The following is a 10,031-nucleotide window of genomic DNA, read 5'->3' on the forward strand; positions in this document are numbered from 1 at the left end:
TGCTTTATTACCTCCTTTTCCCACAAAAGCAGACAGAAAGTTGGTTGGTATCTCAGAATGAGAAGAGGGAGCAGGGTGTATCAGCATACACCAGCAAATAGTTTTTAATAGTACTTCTGTCTTACTATTGTCTTGCATGTGCTCCAGGGCAGATCATTTGCTCACTACAAAGTTTGGGTTTTTCTCTGTAACAAGGACAATATTCTCATTCCTGATAAAGGACTTCAACAGCTCCAGGGTTATTCTGTGTTATTATCAAATGTTGCTCTTTCTAATCAACTGGGTATATATTTAAAGTGTTTTTGAAGCATTTGCACATGATAAGGAAATGTTAAGAATGTGAAATATTTGGCTGCAGATGTACTACTTTATTGTATACTTTATTGTTGCTCTTTCTGGATACATTCCTGTTTCCAGTCCAGTTCCAGAGATGAAATGTAGCCTTACAAATGGTGTCATGGAAATGAGGAATCAGTCAGTTCATACAATCAATCAGAGTTACTAGGTGTCACACAGTAAGAGAATTTCAGAATTCACTGTTTGATCTCAGTAAGAATAATATACGTCCTTTTATTTCACCAAAGTCACACCAGGATTACACTTAGGAAAAGTAGCAATTGATGGTAGAATTTGAACACTCCATGGGCAAAAAAAAAAAAAAAAAAAAAAGAAAAAAAAAGAAAAAAAGAAGGTTAGATTGATAAAAGTGTTATTTAGATGTATGAGCTCTCATAAGAGTGGGAGCTTACATGCCTTCATGGACATGACTTTTGCAGATCTGACCCTATTCCCTCTCCCAACAGACAGATGTAGAAGAGCCTGCATGTATGGGGTTGCACACTTCAACCTTGCTCATATGAAGTCTTCTGTAAGGATCAAGAACATTTGCAATTCATCTGTAGAGGATTATAGAATATAGAAACATTTAGGATATAAAAGATTCTTAAGCTCATTGAGCACTTCTGAGTCTACATGTAAACCATGTCCCTAAGTGACACATCTACATGTCTTTTTAGGTACGTGAAGGAAGCATGGTTCCACCATTTCCCTGGACAGTTTGTTCCGATGCCTGACAACATTTGTGGAAGAAATTCTTCATTTCAGGTAGTGGTATAGAGCAATAGGTCTCCTCTCAGCCTACTTTTCTCCAGACTAACCAACACCAATCCCTCATGAGACTTGTCCAGCTTTGTTGTCCTTCTCTGGACATGCTCCAGTGCCTCAATGTTCTTCTTGTGGTGAGGGGTCCAAAACTGAACACAGGATTTGAGATGCAGGCTCACCAGTGTCAAGTATAGGGCAACGATCACTTCCCTGGTCCTTCTGGCCACACTATTGCTGATACAATCCAGGATTCCCCTGGGCTCCTTGACCACCTGGGCACACTCCTGGCTTATGTCCAGTTGGGTGTTCACCAGAAGCCCCAGTCTTTTCCCACCAGGGATCTTCCCAGACACTCTGCCCCATGCCTGTAGCACTGCATGGGGTTGCTGTGACCCAAGTGCAAGATCTAACAATTGGCCTGAGCCCGTGGATCCAGCCTGTCCAAATCCCTCAGTAAAGCCTTCCTCAGTAAAGCCTCTGGCAGATCAAGACTCCCACCCACCTTGGTGTCACATGCAAACTGACTGAGGATACATTTAATCCCCTCATTCAGGGCATTGATAAAGATATTAAACAAGACTGACCCCAATACTGAAACCTGCAGGACACCATTTGCGACCAGCTGCCAACAGAATTTGCCTTCATTCACCACCACTCTCTGGGCCCAGCCATCCAGACAGATTTTAACCAATAAACAATGTACCCACCCAAGCCATGAGCAGCCACTTTCTGCAGGAGAATGCTGTGGGAAATGGTGCCAAGTCCTCAGTAAAGTCCTAGCAGACACCAGTAGACACAAGCCACAGCCTTTTCCTTATCCACGTACTGGGTCGAGGTTAGGTTGGCTAAGCAGGACTTGCCTTTCCCAAACTACTGCTGGCTGATTCTGATCCCCCTGTAGGTGCTGCATGATGGCACTCAAGATGATCTGCTCCATGACTGTCCCCAGCACCCAGGTCAGGCTGACAGGCCTGTAGTTCCCCAGATCTTTCTTCCAGCACTTCCTGTAGATGGGTGTCACACCTGCAAACCTCCAGCCCACTGGAATCTCCTTGGTGAGACAAGATTTCTGGTCAATGATTGAAAGTGGCTTGGTAAGCACCTCCACCAATTCTGTCAGTACCCTTGTGTGGCTACCATCTCATCCCATAGACCTGTGTGTGTCTGAGAGCAACAGATCACCAGATAATTTCTGCCAGGTTATGGGGGCTTCATCCTGTTCCATGTGCCTGTCTCCCAGTGGAGGGGCTGTGTACCTAAAGAACAACTGGTCTCACTATTAAAGACTGAGGCAAAGAAATACTGCAACCTTTTCCTCATCTTTTGTCACTGTTTCCCCCAGCATCCAATAAAGAGCGGAGTTTGTCCTTCTATTCCTGATGTATTTCTAGACACATTTCTATTGTCTTTTAAGTTTTGTTTGGACTTTAGTGCTTTTAATATCCCCCTGCATAAACTCATTACATCCTTGTAGTCCTGCTGAGTTGCTGCTCTTTCTTTCAAAGCTCATAAATTCTCCTTTATTTCTGGAGTTCCAGACAAAGCTCTCAGTTCACCCAGGCTCATCTTCTTCCACATCACCCTATTTTTCAGCCTGCTCCTATGCCTGTAAGATTTCTTTCTGGACTCCTCTTTGTGCTCCAGTACTGCCTTGCAAGGGACTCTCCCAACCAGTCTCCTAAACAGGCCAAAGTCTCCCCTCTGGCAGTCCAAGGTAACTCTTTTGCTACTACTCATAATATTTTGATTTCTGTGCCTAGGATGGCTTCCAAACATCACATCACTCACCTGTCCTTCTTTGTTCAAAATCAATGGGTCCAGCAGGACACCTTCCCTAGCTGGGCCACTTACCACCTGCATCAGAAAGTTACACACACTCCAGGAATCTCCTAGACAGTTTCCTCTCTGTTGTGTTGCATTTCCATCTGTTAAGTTGAAATTTCTCATGAGAACAAGGTTAGTACTTGTAAGAGTTTTTCCAGTTGCTGATAGAATATTTCATCTGCTTCTACACCCTGGTTGGGTTGTCTATAACACTCCCACCATGACAATTTTCTTGTTGGCCTTTCCCCTGATTCTTACCCGTACTCACCATCATACTGACACCATCATTAAGCTCTAGACAATCAAAACTTTCCCTAACATACAGAATTATTCCTCCTCAGCTATCCCTTCTGAAGAGCTCATAGCCATCCATTGGAGCATTCCAGTTGTGCAACTCAACCCACTGTGTTTCTGTGATGGCCACTGTGTCATAGTTCTGCTGTTGCACAGTGGTTTCCTTTTTGTTGCCCGTGCATTGGTGTAGATACACTTCAGCTGAGTTATTGATTCCACTGCCTTTTTGGGGGAAGAACCCCTAATTCCTGCATGACCTTTTGCTCTACACTAACTAGCAAGTAGATTGCACCCAACCAGGTAACTGTCAGATCCATTTTTGCAGTAAATCAGCGACCTTTTCTATTATCTTTCAAGTCAATGTACTTAGTGTTACAATGTAAATCCGCAGTTTTTCTTTGATCCCCACTCATCAGCTCAGAGCCTGAATTGTTAAATGCATGTTGTGATACAGTTGTGTGGCAGTTCACCCCACATTTGAATCAGAGATGTCTTTGACAGCTGATACTAAAGAAAATATTAAAATATAATTTTTATTTAGCCAACACTATTTGTTCTCCTGGAACTTGGACAGTTTTCTTATGAGGTTTTTAGACTACATACAGTAACTTTTAGCTGCCTTTAAGGGAAGAAAAATCTTAAATGCTACTCCAACTAATTTTCTACACTAGTTCTTGAAGACATTTCGTACAACCTCAAAAAGTAGATTCTCCTGGTATTTGAGAACTGTGGTAAATGAGAAATTTACATGTTAAAACTTTATAAATTCTGTCAAAACAACTCAATATCAGTGCACACACTCAGCCTGTTGCAAATGCCTGCTGGAATTTGGCTTACTGTAAACCTCCATATAAAAGACAGTAATTTTCAAGACCCTTAGCTTGTATCCAAGGTAGAAAAAGATACGGCCCATTAAGGCCCCTTGCTTTCATGCTTGTTTGGGTTTTTTTTTTTTTTGCCCCACAAGAACATAAAACAAAACATTTTCTCTTCTCCTTTATTCCCATTAAATGAAAAGCAGAGAAATTCACTTTCAGCTAAAATTGCATTTAATTCATAGTTGTGTGTCTAAAGTAACACAGCCAGACAGGAAAAGGTCTTCACACAAGGTGCCCTTGGTACGCCGCCCAGACTACAATTGTGTGATTATACCCTTCCCACAAACATGAGCCCTACAGAAGAAAGAACTGAACTTTTGGTTCATTACAAAATAAATAAATATAGCCACTGAAGTTTTACCATTGGAAATGAAGAACTCATGCTGGATACAAAAGAAGATTGGAACTGGAAACTCATCACAGATAACAAAGTAGAATATGGTAATTTCCATGTTTCGTCTCTTGAGAGCTTGTCAAAATAAATATATTCAGAGACCACATGCAGATGCTCTCATCATTTTAGGCATTGTGCACAACCATATGAAAAAGGGATTAGCACAACAGAAATAAACAGGCCTTTTCTTAGTTCTTTCAGAGACATAGTGGAAGGAAGGAGAAGAATCTCCCTCCTAATTAGAAGGAAAACAAATGTAAAAAATTACTGGACTAGAAGAAAAAAAAAAGAAAAAAAGAACCAAAAGCAGAAAGAACATTCAAACTTTTTACTGAACTTTTTAAAAGAAATCAAAATTAAGGGATTGGAGTAGGTATTCTCAGAGATAAATCAAATTTTTCTTCACTCAACAAAGAACAATTTTTTTCTCTGTCCATGCCAGTATTAATGCTGACATCAGTTATATTTTCAAGGTATCATTTATTTTTCATTATAAGATAAAGAACTTTCTTATTACTGTGTTTGACTGATGTTCATGTGTTATTTTGATGAAAGAGAATAATTTCTGAGGATATGTAAGGTATCTCCCCCATTTTGCAACCTTTAATAAACACAATATTGATGCTTCCTGTATCTTGACACTATCAGTAGCATGTATTGCCATACTGTAACCCAATTTAATTATTAAGAAACATCATACTTTGCACTTTTGAAGTAGTTATTTTTGCTTTTTGTTCCTTTGCATATGAAAAGAATGTGTGAGAAATAGTAACAGGCCCAGCCAAATACTTATTTCTGACCTTCAGGATGCCTAAGCAGAGAACACCAGTGTCCTTTGCCCACCTGTGAAAGAAAGGGTGACAGCAACTTCACCATCACTGGGTCTGTGATGTTGCTGTACATTCAGAGCCATCCTGCCTTTCCTGCAATGGAACAATGAGAGTTCCCTGGGAACTACTGTAATTTCTGTTTGTGAACTATGGTGGAGATGGTGAATTCTTTGGCTTTCCAAATTATGCAGCCTATGTATGTTGCTTGTGCTGATGTGAGGTTCTTGGCTAATGGCTCACAGAGTCAGAAAAAGGAATACCGCCACAGGGCTTTTGGTATACAGTATTTTAAAATAGCCTATAAGACAGAATATTTGTACAATGTTACATCTGAGATTTTCCAAATCACATGGTTACCCCCATACCTCTGGTCTGTGTTCACAGAACCATGAAATATTCTGATTTGGAAGGAGTGACATCATGTCCAGCTCAGGGATCAAACCCAAAACTGATGTTATTAGAGCTATCCTCTGACCAACTGAGCTAAGGCAGCTCTTCCACAAACCTTTTAGAAGTTTTCAGTCTTTTAAGAGTAGCAGAAAAGCATTCCTTCACACCTTTGCAAATCCAGCCCCCAACTCACATCAAATTTTATTTAACTGCAGGATCCTCTCTTTCTAAGGACTTTTTTGATAGCCATGCCATTTCTTCATAGCACCAGAGATGATCATAAAACAGGGTCCTGTTATTAGAGTATAAAACTTATTTTATAACCTTAATTCATGAAGGCCTATTGAAATCAATAGAATACCTCTAAAATTCATGCATTTGTTGTAATTTTGCGTATATGTAAGAGATAAATACAATTGGATTTCTTGTAGATCACAGGTCACTAAATTTAAAACAGACACCCTTGCTTTTGCCCTTTCTGAGTTCTGCTTGACTCAAACACACTTTCTGGAAAGATTCATCCTTGAGATGAGGCCATGGAGAACCTAATATTTCCTTCAACAATATGTTTTATTGCTCAATATTAGTCCTATGAATATTCTTCAATATTTGTTTCCTTTGCATATTTGGCTTCAGCTTTCATAAACTGATTATGTCTTCTCCTATAGTACACCCTTTTGAAGTCAGTTTTTGGTCTTTCTGTTGGGTTGTTTTGGTTTTTTTTTTTCAAATATTTCTAAGCTATCAATAAACACTGTAAGTTGCCTCACTGGCATCTATTTTATAAATCAAACTGGTTGAAGTCTTCAGGCAGACCTTGCAAACTTTGCAGTCTTCCTTGAAAACCACTTTTTTTTGGTTCTTTTTCCTCCACACACTTCAGTTTCCAACATCACCTTGAATATCTGGAAACCAGAACAATGTGAAATACAGGCATTAATCCATACATCCAATTGTTTTAATTCTACTTATTGCTTAACCTGCTTTCACATGCAGAACCCCCTAGAGCCTTTTTTCTCATAATATTAAACTCCCCCAAGAAATTTTCAATGAGTTTCTCAAATAAAATACTTAAATCCATATCCACTACTTCAGTCTGGTTTTAACTGACACCATTTCAGCATGATCTGTGTTCGTGAGTTCTATATTCAATAAGTACTTATGAACATCTTGACTTACATGATTTCTTATTTTTCAGGGTCTTCCCTTTGATCAGCTCCTGCATGGTGCAACAGTTTCCTTAACAACAGTGATTTCAGAGGAGTTGTCACTTAATGCAAAATGAAACTTAAATACTTCCAAACATCCTTGCACATATGTTAATGACACTTGGTTTATTATTAATGCAGACTCCAGTGGGAGAAACAGGATCAGCATGTAAACCCTAGTCTATTAAAATAATGGACCAAAAGGAGGTAATCTCTCTTCAGTGACATGACTCTCTAAGCTTCCCAGGGTCCTGGATCCCATGGAAACTCAGGGCTAAACAAAAATATATGAAATGGGATAGGAAATGGTCCTGGGTTCTAATTAGTGGTTTTAATAAGCTTGTACTCACATTTTTGACTGTCTCTACTGAAGGTCACAAGTTTTCCTGTGTCCAAAGTTCTCCATTTCTCAAGAAAACCCAAACAAACTTGGAGCAAGCTCCTTTCCTTTGCTACAAGGAAAACACACATGGACCCAGCCACAAATAGACCTCTCAGAGGTGCTGGTTAAAGCCATCAGCCTGTCTGGGTTTGCAGAACTGAGACCTGGGGCAGCCTGTGTTGAGAAGAGGTCAGATACATCAGCATACACACTCAAAAGGAACTCCTGCTCAAGTTGTAGCTGAATGCCTTACCTCCCAAAAGAGGACCAAGGAAAAAAATTTACACAGACAGTGGAGCTGGTTCAAGGGCCATCCAAGTAACTCGCAGTAAAGTTCTAACACAAAACTGTGGTAGAACTGTCTGGGGGAGCCCTTCATACTCAGGGGTTGAGTTCATAAGGCATCTTTCATCAGTGACAAAAGAGAGACATATTTAATCAGTGGTGTAGAGGAGAGAAAAATATCCTGAAAATCCCCCGTCATTTACCTTTTACAAGTACAGAAGTCCAGAGGCTAAAACTCAGTAGAACTAAACCAGAATTTAAACATTTTATATAAATAGTCTGACTTGATGGCCCTTCTTCATAAAATGGAACAACACCACCATGAAACATTGGCTGTTTCTCCCCCTGCTCCCTCTGCCAGTGTTTTTCAAGGTTCCAGGGTCATTGTGCCATGAAAACCCCTGACCCCCAGCCAAAATGCTCTCTCACACACTTACCTTTTATCTCTAAGTGTATTCATCTTATATGTATTCATCTTATGCTTTGACCAGACCTTACTAGATCAATAGAACTAAACTTTTCTTCACTGGGAGATATGTTTGCCTTTATCTATGGCTGAAAGTTTTTTTGAGTATTTCTAGGCTTATTTAGCTCTCCAGCTGAAAACAAAGTACCCTGTCAAAAAGAAGACAAACATTTGAAAGAAACCTGCACTTTCATCACAGGCTTTCTTCTATAAGCTTCAAATTTAGTGAGAGACTTGTGGCTCCATAACTGTATACAAACAAGGAAAAACTTTTGACCTCTGTCCTTTCTCATAACTATATTAAAAGACAAAATGTTTTTACTTTTTTTTTCCCATGAGGAAGATTTCCTTCCCTTTGAAGATATTCCATCAAGATAAAATTTTCTTACATCAATATACTTTCACATAAATATACTTCCTTTTGTTTTCATGTCAATCTAAAGGGAGTAAGAATGGAAAACTCCAAAGCTGATTTTAATAAATTAATAATAATGATGCTATCCTGTTTAAGCTTCTGCATGTGCTACTTGGTATAGAATAACCTCAAGGAAAGAGAGTCTTCAATGAAACCCTTCAAAAAGGAACATGGATCTGAATTTAAGAATGAGAAACTTTATATTTACACCATGGCAGATGAAAGAGATGCTATCTGGAACATGAAAGCTTTAAAAACATTAAGTCCAAGGTAAACAAAGAGAAGTACAAGCAAGTGTTCAGCTGCTACATTGGAATTTGCAGTGAGATGTCAGTAGTCAGAGGAACTTCCGATCAGTCTGACTGAGGACTGACACTGACACTGTGTCTGACTGACTGTGACACTGTGACACCTTCCATCTGCATTTGAAAACGGTTTTGGACCTGAGATCCCAGGGTTCCTGTTCTGGTGAATTTTTCCTATGTGAAACCTGAGGGCAGAGATTTCTTATTTCTCAAGTCAGGGAATGAGGAAAAATGCACTTTATTAATCAAATTCCCTTTTCTTTCGTCATCTGCTTCTGTGTAGAAAATTTAAGATGGTAGCATGAGTGAAAAACAGAGCTTGTAGGACCTAAGAGTTGCCAAAATGATGAACAAGGGAGAAGCTTCCTTGTTCTTAAAAATTAAGAAGGACATCGTGAAATATATGATGCCTGGATAGCATTAGCTAAGATTCAAAGGAAACCTATCTATAAAGGCAAAATTACACCAAAATGATGTGATGGTCAGGATTTAACCCCAATCTTGGCCAGAGCATCTAGCATGCCTGAGATTGGATTATAATGTCATTTTCCTTGTACTCCTTCAAAGCATTATTTTCCTACAACAGACAATTACAGAATTCTCAGAACATGAGATATATGTGGTTGCTCGACTCAGTTAGAATATCTCCATGTTGAAATTAGAATTGAGAAAGACCTCTGATATTTTTCACTCCTTGACCTCTGTGACAAGGATAATTTTTTTTTGTTATCTTCTATGGGTCCTTTCTGCAGTGTGACGTTGTTTCAGCCTTAACAGGCCATTGGGTTGGAGACCATTTTCCACACCTCCAAGGAAAAAAGCTGAAATTAAACCTCACAAGGGCAATTCACTCAGTGAAGTTTTTTTACTGCTCAACAGTGACACCTCTTGATATTCAGCAGAATATTACAGATAACCTTCAAAGATAATTTAATGTAGTTTGCAGGACAGAGTACTGCAGGCAGTGCAGTTTCTCCCAGAGGAAGAGGGGTTTTTTCTTGGTTTATTCAGGAAAAAACCAGCTCAGCATCCAATCTATTGTTCCAATATGAGAGGCTCAGGAAATGAAAAAATTTATAGGGGAGCAGTTCAGCACAGTGAATCTATATCCCCAGAAAACACCTTTGTCATGAAATTAGAAAGTTTTAAAAATGTCACAAAAGGAAAAATATTGAAAAAACATTTTATCAGCTTTGAGCTTTTCTTCTGAAATGTTAATATTTTTAATATGATTGTTGAAATCAATATCTACTCAG

Source organism: Pseudopodoces humilis, chromosome 3 (assembly GCF_049639895.1).
Source record: "Pseudopodoces humilis isolate 2021_Gansu_Grassland_sample_001 chromosome 3, ASM4963989v1, whole genome shotgun sequence".
NCBI lineage: Eukaryota > Metazoa > Chordata > Aves > Passeriformes > Paridae > Pseudopodoces > Pseudopodoces humilis.